General features: G+C 38.5%; 1 protein-coding gene across 5 annotated transcripts in view; it reads left to right on the top strand.

Annotated features, from left to right (window-relative positions):
* NCOA3 (nuclear receptor coactivator 3) overlaps positions 1–14998 on the top strand; it is a 145630-nt gene that overhangs the window by 65157 nt on the left and 65475 nt on the right. For all 5 annotated transcript variants that reach the window (XM_019539571.1, XM_019539572.1, XM_019539569.1 and 2 more), the window contains exon 3: positions 14497–14550. The gene's annotated coding sequence lies outside the window, so the exon portion shown is untranslated. The remainder of the gene's footprint in view (positions 1–14496; positions 14551–14998) is intronic.

The raw sequence follows: 14998 nt of genomic DNA, 5'->3' as shown, positions 1-14998 counted from the left end.
CAGATAACCCCAACACAGCCCCCACCGGTTGGGAATCAGGTAGGATTGGAAAATGGGTCTAGGAGCAAGCAGTTTCTTCTGCCCTGCTCATGAGGGAAGAATCCAGAAGGAAAGTATGTAAGAAGAAAACTTTATCTTCCTAACACCTACACTAGCAGTGGCGCTCCTGATTGCAGTAATCTGCTGCCTTTCCTTAAGCAAAGACACTACCCATACCAGCAAATGTGGCAAGGGGCCTTCCAGTCTAGCTCCCTCTCCCTTGGGTATGCTGCTGATATTGGGACCCCCACTCCCGTCTGGCCCAGATGTGTCCCATACAGACCAGAGATTGGTAGAGTTTCTAGAATGTCTGTTTTTTCAAATCAGTACCTTCCTTGAGAAACAGAGAAAGCTGGTGTGCATGGGAGCCAAACATAACAAAATCTGGATACTTTGACAACAGGCAGATAATTAACCACTTGAAACAATTTTGTAGCAACTTGTCATTCTGGATACCAAGGAAGATTTATCAATTGCCCACAATTGCAATTTTGTCACTTCTGATTCCTCTTCCTTCCTACACAGGAGTTCAGAAAAGACCAATTGTGTGCACCTCCCCAAACTCTGCATGGCGGTACCTTGGCTGGGGGTAGCCAAAGTTCTCTGTGTGTGGATGTGCATGTGTGCAGGGTGCCTGGACCCCTACTTGTGGGTTCCTGGCATCTGGATGCTCTGGGGCTTCCTGGGCTTTTATGTCTTCTCCCCCCCTCCCCACCCCCAAAGCCAGTGGACTACGTTCCCAGGCTGATTTCAGTGTGCGGGTCAGTGGGCATTAACAGACCAATGCACTTGGACTGAGCATGGCATTGACAACCATTCTGCCCTATTAAGTACCCATTGTGCAGTAGCTCAGTTTCTTCCTTACCTGTGCAGTTGGGTGTTTACTGTTTACCTCCAAATGGAGGAGGTGTGTAAGGGGGGGGCAGGCATGGGCAGGGGTGCATGGACCCTGGGTTCTAGGTTCCCAGCACCTGGCAAATGAGAATTTAAAAAAATTTTTTGCTGGAGTCAGGGACGTTTTAACTCCTTTTCTTTTCTAGACATGAGTTCAGTAAACTTCAGTGCCCTGAGCCTGACCAGGTGCTTGCCTCTATAACTAACTTCTGTTGCCTGCACGTGGACACAGTCCGTAGCATCCCAGGTTGATATGTGGTGGTTAGGTGGGACCCCAGAAACAGGGGTTTCAGGGAACTCGGGTGTTCCCCAGGAGTCCCTGAGAACCCAAGACCAGGGGTCCAAGCACCCCTACCCACCTGCCTGCCACTTCCCCACTTCAGATGGGTCTGCGATGCTATAGAACCCAGTTGAACTACAGGAATTGAAGTTAACTGGTGAACAGCTTTAGGGAATAGTATTTATTAAAGGCCACAAAAGCTCCAGCAGCCCCTGACCACTCAAGCCCTGGAACCTGGAAGTGTGTGTCCAGGCATCCCTCCCACCCACCCGCCCTACATCAGCCTGGGATGTGGCCCCAGTCAGTTGTCAAGAACTGAAGTTAATTGATAGTGGCTTTCTAGAGAAAGTTCTTTGAAAGCTATGAAGCAGAAAAGGGACTGCTCAGGGAGTCTCAACGCATGCAGCCCCACAAAACCTGGAAGCAGGGGTCTAGGCACCTCTTTCCACCCCACCTGCCCCAAGTCAGCATGGGACACCATGGATTACAGTCAAGTGCAGGCCGTGGAAACTCTGGGGAGTAGAATTGTGGCGGTATACCAAGTGTCCAATTCCGACTTTTGGGTGGGAAACAGTGCGAAGTGGGAATGCTTGGTGTTTGCACGTAACCTTGAGTGGGTTAACAGATGTTTCAGAATAGTGCCAGATTATTCAGGTATACTGAAATATTTCATAAGGTTTAAACTGTTCTAAACTGGCTTGTACATTTGTCTGCTTGTAGCTTAAATCGCATTTAAACCTGTCTAAACGTTCCACGACTTGAAATATCAATGGTAATGGATTTACCGACTCTATAGGTTGTAAAAAGAATTTCAGGTAAATGCTACTGATCTCTTTTTTCTATTATAATGTGCCAGGGTTGTTGAAACATTTTAGACATTCTGAATGAATATTTTAAAAATTTTCTTTAAAAGATTTGTGAAGGAACCTATTGATAAAATGTCAAATGACAGTTGTACCGAACCATTTTTTTACTTTTGTCCTGTTTTTCTCCGTACACAAGGCATATTATCTGATTTATTACAGATACTTGTAGACTTTTTTCAAAGAATTCACATCGGCTATGGTTTTAGACTTAAATTTTAAAATAAACATTTAGAGGTGGGAACAACATTTAACTTTGAGAGCCCTTTCAGGGCTTAATGAAAGTCATAGAAAAAATAGTATAAACCAAGTTATTTTTTGCCTGGATCCTCTTTGCTTTACTGTGTCGTACTGTAAAGGAAGGAGAATGCTGGTCAGTCATTCTGTTTTAAATTTGCTGCTTTTTCATCTTGCTTCCCTAGCACCTTTTTCATGTTGCTTTGGGTTTTACTGTGACACTGTTGTATCATGGCCCACAAAATTAGGATTTGAGAACTCATATAATGAAAGAACCTAAAAGTGCACATGGAGAAACTTAAAAATCCTTAGAACAGCATGGAACCTTATTTAAGAGTACCATAAAAGAATAGTCTAAGAAGCAGAGTGAGACTTCTGATAAGACAGCAAAAACAGTGGGACAGTTTTTAGTTTGAGGGATGTTGAAAGATATCTGGTTTGCTGTAATGAAAACAGTAAATTGTATAACGGTTTGGTACTTTTGTGTACCCTTCCTCATAGTGGAAGAAGGAATACCCCACAAAGTTGAAAAGCAACAAATTTTAAAATTGATCAAAAATACTTCTCTTATGTTAACCTGTATGACTTATTGCTACCAGATGAGATGAAGATCTTAGCAAGATTCCAGGAAGCATTTTTCATTTGTGGATATGAAAACATCTACTATTGCTTTAATTAAGGTAAATATGTAAGGTAGGGGCAGGCAGTTATTTTTGGTGGAGGACGGCTAACTGAGTTTCAGCAAGCCATTGAGGGCTGCATGACAGGCAGCCCAGGGCAGATTAATATTCATTTTCCAAATTTTTTAGCGGCCCTGCAGGCTGGATAGAATGGCCTGGCAGGCCACATCCAGCCCCTGGGCCACTTTTTACCCACCCCTGATGTAAGGGATCTAAACCATCATGTTTGTGGGGAAATAAACTGACACCTAGCTCAGAGAGAGCTAAACTTCTCATCAGCAGGTTTTGCCGTAATTGTGATCTGTCTGTGTGTGTTGGGGGTTTTTAATTTTTATTTTTAATTATCTCCCTATGATGCTGAAAAAGGCAGGCCTCTGATATGCGCCTCTGGGTTTCTGAAGATGATGTCTGCTTTGTGTATTAATGGCCCAAATAAAAGATTTGAGATACAGCATTCTAGGCAGGGACCTTTTAATTTTAAAAAAATTTCTAGAGCTTGGGAAAACTTTGTTATTAAGAATAGTAATTGTTACTGCCTCGTTGCTCACTGTAAAATTCCAAGTCTTTCGGCTTTTCAGAATCCAAGGCCATGATCTCATTCACAGCTCATGGAATTTAACTCTTTCACTTCACAGAGAGCAAAGCTCAAGAAATTGCAATAGACATTGGGTCTGCGTTTCTTTTTACTGAGTAAAATTCTTTGCTTGACATATTTTTCCCTTGTTCAACCCTGAATAAGACCAGTGAATCTGTTAAATAAAATTGAATGTTAACTAATTTTGCTACTTTATTATCTTTTGAAATGCTGGTTTATGATGTTTTTACAACAAGATTTGTCACTGAATCTCAGAAGTACCTCTTGACAAAGAAGAATAACTCCTTAGAAAGAGTTAGATTTCCAAGCTGTTCTGCCTTATGATTTGCTGCCTTTATCCACATGCCAATTAACTAGACTTTAGGATCAGTAATGTCACAAATTACAGTTTCATGAGCCTTTCCCAGATGCATACAAAAATAATTAAGAATCATTCCACCCTTTTCATGTAAGATGGTGCTGCAGCTTTAAAACTGAGCAAGGGATATTTTCAGTGGCTAAACCATAGGGTTGGCATTTTAAATAGGAAACGGGACTGATATGTCACATTGACCAATTGTGCAGGGTTAAGTTATTTGTTAGGGTGGTGGGGCAATAAGAAGCCAGACAGTTAACACTGCTTGTGGGGTTAAAAGGATTTTAAACAATCTCTCTAGAGATTGGCTTAGACCTTTTAAAACAGTATCCCGTTATCTTTTAACAGTTGGGTTTTAGAACTACAGCCCTTTTTTTTTTTATATTCTTTTTATGACTAAAAATAAAACTACAAACCTTATATTATAGAAAAGCCATAATCAAGCAACTTTGCTAAACATTTTGAGAATAAAGGGGAAACAAGGGAGGATCACTTGAAAAATGAAAAAGAAAAAAAAAAAAAGAATATTGCCAAATTCCTCAATGATATGCGCCCTGTGACTTTGGTACCATTATAAAATATAGATGTTTGTTTTTTGTAACTAAACTGAATTACCTGTTTTCCCCCCTTCAGTACTGCAGCATATTTTAATTGAAAGTGCCATTTATTTTTAAGTGTTATACTGTGCTACTTTTATTTCTAATACTCTTTTCTTTTGAATTTTTTGAATTCTCCTAATTCTTCTTATTACTCCTTGGGAAGTCTTTCTAGGCACGTGAAGAAGGAAAATATAAAGACGTTTAGTGGTCTTTCACTTTTATGGCAGGTATCAGCAGTTTTGAATTATTGATGTGATGATATATACAGCATTAGGCATGATGAAACAGTAGTACCAGTAGCGAATATCTGAATTTCCTATATTTAAAAAATAAACCCCTAAAAATGCAAGAGCCATTCAACATTTCTCAGAGCATGTACTCTAAATTAAAAAAAATATATTTAAAAGAATAGACATATATGGGGAAAATGAAACAAGCTTTACTTGGAGTATATGCGATTATATATTGAAATAAAGAATTTTCTGTTCAATTAATGTCTCTCTCCCAGCTGGCAATAGTTATCTCACAGTTAACTTAATATCAGACAGTGTAGTTAGTAGTGCTTGTCAAGCATGTATGATTATGGTATTTAATTTTTTTGTTTAGTAGCTTGCCGTATATTTCCACCACCCCCTTCCTTTTAATTATTTAATTGTAACAGAGCAGTATCAGCACCCAGTTCACTCTTTTTAACAATAGATTATAAACCAGCTGGCAAGATGACTTCTTTTTTTTCTTTTTTTTTTTTTTTTTCCCCCCTTGCCAACCTTCTGGGTAAAAGAGACGTTGAAGATAAGCTTGAGCTTGTCTCTCTTGCTGAAACTGACTCTGGTTTAGTGTTTGCAATCTGTTTAGGTAGAAGACAGCGTAGTATCCAAAGCATGTGTGTGCGTGTCTTCAAGTGTAAACTTAAAAATAAAGGGTACTTGCAAATAAAAATGCTGCAATACTGAAGGGGGAGAACAGCTAATGCAGTTTAGTTGCAAATATCAGACCATTATGTTTTATAATTGTGTGACAGACGCATGGTGTGTGTGATTATTACAGAAGAATAACTTGAATCAAACCTATTTTAGATATATAAATGACTTAAGTTCTGCACTCATATCTTCAGTCACTTTGTCTTGTCCACTCTGGAACTACCACACCATCGGTAGGAGGTCACTAGTGCCAAACATCTAGGTCACTTTTTTATTTCAAATGAAGGAAGATTCTGTAGTGTGAAGAGCACCTTAAAACAGTTAATTTAGAAGTGGGGTTTGACATGGATCAGTGTATGCCTGCCTGTCAGAGGTGGGTATTGAGCAACAAGAGGCATTTTATTTATTTAAGTTTTGGCCTTGTGTACACTAGCTCTGCCATGCTTCTTTTCAGCTAAATGATGGTAGATGAGAATGAGCATCTTGTTTTTTTTTGTGTGGTCTTGTTTTGTGTTTTGATGTTTCCTAAGGATGATTTTTTTTCTGCAAATGTTTGTTGTTGACATAACTGTTTCACGTTAATGATAAAAAAGCTCTCCGTGAATTCAGTGGAAGTGAAGTAAGGCCACTTATGAGTGCTTCTGAAAATCCTATCTGAGGTATTAAGTTACACTGACTTAAACTGTTTAATACATAAACATTAAAGACTTTGAAAGGGCTTGACACAACTTGAGAAGTATGTTATGATCTTTCAACATAGAGTTTAATCTGCTCAGTGAAACTGGCCCACTCATCTTGTGGTGTTAAAAATTGACAAAGGACTGAGTCTTGACTCAGCTTTCAGAAAAAAGAAACCTGCTGCTTATGTGACAATTAGGATAAGCCCCCCATTTTCGAACCTATTTCACCGTCGGACTCAGTAGTTGTAGTGAAGTAATCATATTTCATTGACAAACTGTATCTGGTCTCAGATGGAAGAACTGGGGAATTAGCAGCTTTATAAAGACCAGACTGCATTCTACATGTGGGCAAAGGGTAATTTTTTTTTAATCGTTTTTTATTAATGTCTTTCTGTGGAAAGTTGCTGATGGTTCTAAATTTCAATATACAGACTTCTGTTTAAGGCTTCTATATAGTGTGCTGTATCTTGTGAAAACTGCTGGTACTGGATACATTTGAAATTATGCAACCAGTGATTTGCTGCAGTGGGAAATTTTTTTGTCTGGCTAAGGACTATCGAACAAGATCCGCTTGAAAACATTTTACCTTCTATTACAACAACCAAGGTCTAGCAGAGAGAGAATATATGTATGTGTTTATTTTACTTTATGCTTTTTGGGTTTTTTGAAAAGTTAGGTGCGTCTGTGATGTACTTCATGCTCATTAATAGGGAAGGAGGAGGTTTTGCTTTTCTGGAGTGGAAAATGTGATTGGAAGAAAACAAAACAAAGAGAGGTGGAAACAAGTACAGTATCTCTAATTCCTTTTTTATTGATGAGATTTCAAGTTGTATGTGTCCTTTTGCTGTAACAAGTATATACTTAGGATGCAATATTTAATTATGAATTTATTTCTTGAAAACTCTTACAGGAATAAACCCACTGATTTTTGTGGCATTACTAGATCTGACTTTAACATTGCATTGTAGCTTACACCAATGGTTTTCAGCCTGTAGTCCAGGGGCGGGCAGTTATTTTGGGCAGAGGGCCGCTTACTGAGTTTTGGTAAGCCATTGAGGGCCGCATGACAGGCAGCCAGGGTCAGATGAATATTAATTTTCTAAATATTTTAGGGGTCCTGCTGGCCAGAGAGAAAGTCCCTGGCAGGCTGCATCTGGCCTGCGGGGCTGCATTTTGCCCACCCCTGCTGTAGTCCAAGGACTCCGGGGGATTTGGAGACTGTCTAAGGGGTCTGAAAGCAGGCTAAGTCATGACTCAGTCAAAAGTGTGTTTTAATACAATTTTTTCTAGGGGTCTGCAAATAAAGAGGTTGAAAAACCACTGGCTTACACCATTTAAAAGTTAAAATTTGAAAATCTCTAAACTCTTGACCTTGGGTAGATATCACTGTGTATAATGCATTGCGTATAGCTAGAGAAGTCAAAATTGCCTTTTCTAAGGCTGCAGTTTGTGAAAAATAGTGTGTATTGCAGTACATTGCATGACAGCTGACATTTATCAAGGGTAACAGGAGCTTTACTCATTTTCACATTTTTAAACAGCTTTCCAATCTTTACATGTGCACACATGTTCAACATATGTTTCAAAGCTTTGAACATTTTGTACTGAAGTGTTTCGACTCTCATTAACACAGGGGCCCAAAGTATAAAATTTTAATGAGCTTCATACCTCAGACTTGTGCATTAATTTATTTTATGTAAACTGGCACTATAATGTAAATCCCTGAAGAACAACATTAAACGTTTAACACTTTTAAAAATCTATTGCAAACCAACTGCATTAATAAACTAAATAAAAGTAATAGAAAACTTGTAGTATAATTGGGCTAGATTGAATATGTGATATGATGTTTCAGAAGCATGTAGATTCTGATTTACTTCCTATTTTATCTGTAAATGATCAGTACCAGATATGTGCCATAAAGAAAAGTGCCAGTACTAATAGATTAAAATGTTAAAATGAGCCATAAGGTTAGAAGTTGATGATTTACCAAATAAAAAAAGAAATGAAATTTGATGCTTCAGTGATGAACAAATTGACTAGTGACAACCACTGGTCTTACTATAAAATATTTTTGCATAAACTTTTTGTCTGGTTCTCATGTAAAAGTATAAAGGTAATATTTAAATGAAGCAGGTTTTCCTTTTAGTATTATGTAGGTATGCGAAGCTTAAGTAATTACTGAAAAATGTATTCTAATTATTTAAACATTCTAAAACATATTCAGATTTTATCATAATATAAATTACTTGCCTAGTATTTCCCATAATGTCACTTGGCAGAAGTAATTATTTCAGTGGAACTTGGTGAATTTACTGTTAGTCTATCCAATATACCATACTATTTTTAGGTTAGCAGTTTCCTGTTACTGCAGTAACTCAATATATTGATATGCATATCACCTGACCTGATGCATGGTAAATAGAAATCTTAGATGTCTGGTGAAGATAAATTATGTGAATACAGTTCTGATGCTAGACTTTTCAAATGCTAGCTGTGGGTCAGCACTATAAGAGACTGTTTTCTGTTCCTTCTGCAAAATAGTTGTCACTGTTGAAAAATAACTTTAATGTTTCTCTCTCATTCAATAAGGCACTAGTTCAGAGTTCTTAAATGTGTAACTTTATTTGGAATGCACCAACTTTAATTATTTAAAGCACAGACAAAATGAATGATGCCCTGATTTCAAGAATACCATGACACAAAAAAACCCCTCCTGTAGGACTTCAGTACAAATAGAAAGTAAAAATATTGAGAAAATAGAACAGATAAATAATGCCTTTTTCCCTAAGATAACACTTGTAAGCTTTCCATTATATGATTTACCAAATATGAAAAAAACAAAAAAAACCCACTAAACCCTTACCAACCACATTGAATATGTGAGACTTCTTGAGGCCTGGAAGCTGAGATGTCCTGAAGATACTTATTTTGTGTTTCTGTTTTCTACTTAATGTTCAGCTTCTTACTAAGCTTAATATTAACAGAAATTCTGCCATTATTGGGCTTGTTTTTAACTTGAAAACTCTTTTTGGTGTTACTCATTCGAAAAAAACACACACAGAATTATTGCTTTATATTTGTGATGAATTTTAAGGGAGTTGTCAGGCTTTCATTTTCAGTGAGGAACTCTGTTTTTTTTCTTTTATTATACACATTTTCTCAGGGACTTCTCTAGCTAGGCATTCAGTTATATGGATCCTTCTCTTCTCTGTGATCTTGTGTTTACACAATACATTTGCCACTCTGGAACAGCAGTGCTGGGAAAGCAGTTAATGTATTTTCAGTTATCTAATGATGTCTAATAGCTAAAAATTATAATCAGTTCATTGGCCATTTGTCCATGGGCTGGAATGTCCTGCTATGGTCCAGAAAGCTTTATTGATTAAAAATAAATAAATAAAAACCACCACCCAAAAAGTTGTAAAAGTCTTTCAGTCCAGCAAAACCATGTCTACCAGGTGTTGCATGTCCCTTCTGAGAAGTTTTGTATCCTTGCAGGGTCTAGTAATCTGAAACTGATTCCATTTCCAGGCCCTTCAACAGGGTCTATAGCAGGGGTGGGCAAGCCATGTGATTTCTCTCCAGCCTGTGGCTGCCCCTCTGAAAGCCTGCATCTCTCTTGTCTCCTCTGTGCAGAAGGTGCTGGCTGCAGCAGCAGCAGCTCTGGCTGTAGTGGCCAAGCAGCCACCCCCCTCCCAGCAGGGAGGCACTAGAGACAAAAAGCTGGAAGCTTCTGGCCAGGCTTTTCCATCTCCTCATGCTGGGGACTTACGGGCAGCAGAGGAGGTACAGGGGGAAGGGGGTGGGAAGCCCCTGGTGAGCCAGGCTATGCTGGGCTGGGAGGGAAAGGAAATGAAGCCATACTGCCTGCTCCCACCCTCCCAAAGGTCCCAAAATGCCCCTTGGTGACTCCAGAGGGGACAACCCATGGGGGGGGGGGAAGAAGCTTGTTTTTAACTTGAAACCTCCTTTTTGGTATCACTTCATTTAAAAAAAAAAAAAAAAAAAAATCTCACGCACAAAAATTATTGCTTATATTTGGGATGAGTTTTAAGGTGTTGTCAGGCTTTTATCTTCAGTAGGGCACACTTTTTTAATAATAACTATTTTCTCAGGGACTTCTCTAACTAGGCATTTGGTTATATGGATCCTCCTCTTATCTGTGATCTTGTATTTAGGCAATATTTTTAGGAAGGTGAAAGAACTTCTCCAGGGCTGTGTGGCAGCTGCAGGGAACCAGAGAGCAGCAACAGCAGCAAGGGGGGGCTTGGTGGGGATGGATGGCTCCCGTGTTTCACCCTGTCCCTATGGGCTGAGGCAGGTTGGTTGTCCAGAAGTGAGAAGTACCACTGCTTCTAGGCCCTGAGGGGGTGGGTGGGGGGCTGGGGCCTGGGCACCCGTGTGGCAGGCTGTGGGCATGGTTTGCCAGGCCCATTTGTTCCAGATGCTTGGCACTAGGTGGCTGCAGTCAAGGGCTTGGCTTTGTTTTTCCTGGAATGCTGATTGTCTGCTGGTGGTGTAGCATTCACAGCCTTAGAGCATGGCTGCGGGGAGGGTGCAGGGGGACAAACAGGGTGGGTGTGCACAGAATACACAAGACAGATGCAGAATCCACAGGTCACAGGTTGGACAAATACAGGAAACACAGGAAAAACACGGGACCGACACAGGAAATACAGGATGGACACATGCAGAATAAACAGGATGGACACAGGGATGCACAGAATGGACACACAGAAGACAGATATACACAGAATGGACACAAGCCACAGGAAAATTAGGACAGAGTCACAGGATGGGAACAGGATAGACACAGGGACACATGCAACATACACAGAGCAGACCCACGGAGGAAAAACATTGGTTAGACACAGACTACACAGTGAATGCATACAGAATATGCGTCTGTCTCCGTTTTCCAGGATAGACTTGCACAGGACACACGGAATGGACACACACCCACGTGCACCTGCTCCACCCAGGCCATCTCCAAGTTATGTAACTCATAACAGCTCATTAACATGGCCATTGCTCTGGGTTTGTTTTTAATATGATATAGTAGATGTCTGGGTTGTTTTTTTTTTTTTCTGAAAAATTATGCAGCCTTCAATATTATACCAAAATTGTAAGTGGCCCTCCAGCTCAAATAATTGCCCACCCCTGGTGTATAACTTTCCTTTGCTCCTGCTGGATAAGGAACATCTAGAATAAAGCATCTCAGTTCCCTCTGCAGTAAAAATGTATGTGATCTAATGAATGGCCAGGTTCAACTATGAAGGAATCATTTGTAGGATTTTTTCCAAGTCTACATTGCTATAAATGCAGTGTGTCTGAGTGATAAGAGGAACTTTTGCATGTAAAATAAAACATTTTGAAAGTGTTGGAGATTTGTTGAACATTCTACAATTCCCTTTGTAATTATCTAGTACAGAATTTTTTTTTCTCCCGCCCCCACCCTTCTTTTACTGGATTAGTAGAGCTAATCTTTTGGTAGTTGACTTCTAGAGTTTTACTGATGGCCCCTACAGTTTTGCAATGGTAAACTGTACAAAAAGAAGCTCATAGTAGTCTCATTCAAAAGCTGCAAATTAAAATGTGTGTGCAGGAAGGTTAATTTATATTAATAGATATGTTTTAATTTGGCTTGTTTTCAGCAACTTTGAAAATTATTTTGAAAGAAATGGTTGTCCTGGTTTGGCTGTCTTGTGTATTTTGCTAGTTTTAAAGTGAGAACAAAAGTTAAATCTTTCATTTTGCATAGCAGCTCAAAGGTATTTGAGAGCTGTGGTTTCATGGCTAGCTAAGCTCAGTCTTACGTACAACTCGAGCTGTGTGCATGTCAGTAAAGGTCACAAAGTAAAATGGAAAAGGAATTGGAAAAGAAAATGAGTAGAGTATTTGTGACAAGTTTATTGCTTTTAATTATGGAAAGTCTGCATAATACAACTTGCAAATTCCATAAAGATGCCTTAATTTTATTCTATTATGAACTGGCGTCCTCCATTTTTATTTACTTTTTATTTTTTTTTACTTTACAAGGGATCACAAGCAAGTGTCTTTCATTTTTTTACTTTACAAAGGATCACAAGCGTCTTTATTTTCAATTTAACTTTTTCCCGTCATCACTCAACATTTGTGCATGTTCATCCTGTCTTTCAACTGTTTTTTCTTCTGCTGCTTTGTTAGACCTTTCCTTACCGAAGAGATTTTCTTTCATATACACTAAATATGTTTTTACCTAGACACCTAAAATCTCTGACTAATCGGGTTATTTCTCTTTTACACTCATTTTAGGAAGCTGCTTCATGAAGCTTGCCCATCCAGGTTTTTTTGTTAGCCTTTGTTTCTGATTCAGTGACATTAATGACTGAAATTCAAAATGTATAAATCTCCAAAGGAACAGCAGAACAGGAGCGTACTTAAATGATGAAATTGCATAAAAATCTCATTTCTAATTTTTAATTTTTTTCCCATCCCTTCAACTTTCACCCAAAATCTTGGAAACATGAATAAAATGTACTTCAATAACTCAAAAAGGAAAAGCATTAAAAAAAAAATATATATAGATTTTTAACTTTAAAACGAAACTTTGAAGTTAATATGATAATAGGCCAGACTCAATTTTTAATCTTTGCACTGATGGGTGTTTTAACCCCAGGTGTGGGCACACAAACAAATGCATAATGTTTGTTAACATTAACTTTCTGGATAAGAGTGAACCAATGAGTGAATAATACATTTGAATGCTGTTCTCTGTATTGGGTCCAAATTCTCTTCTGGTGGAGTTCAGAGTTTTGGGTACAGCTGTGAAGATCTAAATTATGTAGGTCCATGTTACTGATGTGCCCCACTTTCCTTTTAATGGATGTTTTTTTAAAAAACATCTGAAATACTGTAGTGTGCCCAGAGAGTTCAGATTGTAGTAGCTGGAGGCAAAATATTCTCAAGGGCAAGCCCTAGCCTTTGGAATTCATTCAAAGTTAAATATATATTTTCACCTGAACTAAGCTTGGTTTGGAACATGTTCCAAGATGGATTTAAGTCTAAGGCTTTCCCTTCAAGGCTAGAAGAATTACTTCTAGATTCCTTTTTTGGCAGTGACTAGAAATCTCTTCCCAGTGAAGGTGGATTTAACTTCTACAGAAATTAATATTTTAAGCCTTCATTGAAAAAAATGTTAACTCTTAGGGTGGCAAAAAGAGCTTTTTTTTTTTTTAGAACAGTGGGGACCAACTTTTTTGGCAGGTATGGCTCAAATGATCGTTGCACCCTTCCCTAGTGTCACTCGGATCTCCCTCCGCCTGATCTGCTGATCTGCTTTCCGCTCCCTGCTGTGTTCCCTGCCTGTTCTGCTGCTCTTTCTACTTTCTGCTGACTGTCCTGCCTGTTTCCTTCCTGATTTGCCACATGCCCCACACAGAGGCTGCCCTTGCCATTTGTGGTGCACGGTGCAGTTTCTAAAACCTCTGTTGGAATGTCAACGAATGTTTGTTTTTGTTGTTTTTTTTTTTCATAAAACTGCGGAGGGCACTTGCACTTATGCTGTTGCTCATACATAACCTTCCCAAGTAGCCTGAGGCAAATTGACAAAACTAAGTTTTGCTGCTGATCTTTGCAATGCTGTGGGAAATACTGAAACTGAAATTCTTTTGATTGGCTAAACTATGAGCACTCTGAGTAAGAAATGGAGGTGCTGATATTAGAGGTTAGTATAGATGGGACTGGGACTGTCCCCCAGGTCATTAGGAATCTGTCCTTTTAAAATGGGGAAAGAAGTGTGAGTTTTTAATTTATCAAACACATTAGGAAAGAGATGATATAAAGATAAATGGATCTGCTGAGTAGTCCCAAGGATAACTCCCTTCTATGAGGTCTAACATTCAGAATTTCACTGCTGTGTTCTCCTTTCCTATCTGTGTTTTATATTGGAGGAGGTAGCCAGTAAGCTTTTTAAGGAGTAACCTCAGAAATATTTGACAAGGCCTACTTGATAGTGTTTTCTTAGGCTTTTAATCTACACTAGAAAATGTTTATCAGTAGTTATACCAGCTGTAATGAAAACAGTTTTATCTGTTATCTGAACAAAATAAAACTTATTCAAGAATGCCTTTTGCCAGTAAAACTGAATATACACCTATGGTTTTTGCTACTATAAAAATATTTAAAATGGCACCTGTAACAAATATTACTATAATAGTGAAAATTTAAGTGTAGGCTTGACCTTGGTCTCTATTGGTTTCCTTTTCATTTTTAAACATCTTTAAATGTTAGCAATTTCATAGCTTCAAAAAAGAAAAAGAAAAGTAAAGATGAAAAAAGTAGCTTACATGCTTTTCTTGTTTCTTTTTAAGGTTGTCCCATTCTTCATGTAAGTGTATGCATTTGGTGGGCAAGAGTTTTCCGTGGTAAGTATGTTTTCTAAATTTTATATTTTTAAAACAGTAGCTCAGTAAGAATCTAACACTTGGCCAACATGATGATTGTTTGTGAGCTGCTACTTAATCTGAATCAGCAGTATTCTTCCTTAAAAAACATTTAGATCTGTGACGATGGATGTTCTCTATTTTCCATACTCATTTTCCTCTTTAAGAAGGAGTTCTAAACAATGCAGTACAGGGAGGCTTATGTAGTTGTTAGAAAACTACAGTAAAGTTTATTTACAATTGTTGATTTTTGACTCATGAGCTTATTTTGGCAAGTTACCCTTGTATGTTCCAGTAGATTGTCTTACAAGGTTTTAGTACTTCAATTTTGCCCATGATGCGCATGTTGATGGTATTTACCTATTTTATAAATCGCTTATTTGAAGGTGTGGACAAATGTATAACTTAGGTATTTTTAAAGGGGAGGGAC

The sequence above is a fragment of the Crocodylus porosus genome, unplaced genomic scaffold (assembly GCF_001723895.1).
Source record: "Crocodylus porosus isolate Cpor-Errol unplaced genomic scaffold, CroPor_comp1, whole genome shotgun sequence".
Classification (NCBI taxonomy): Eukaryota; Metazoa; Chordata; order Crocodylia; family Crocodylidae; genus Crocodylus; species Crocodylus porosus.
The sequence above is the reverse complement of the archived record's forward strand: the minus strand, read 5'-3'. Positions and strand labels throughout refer to the sequence as shown.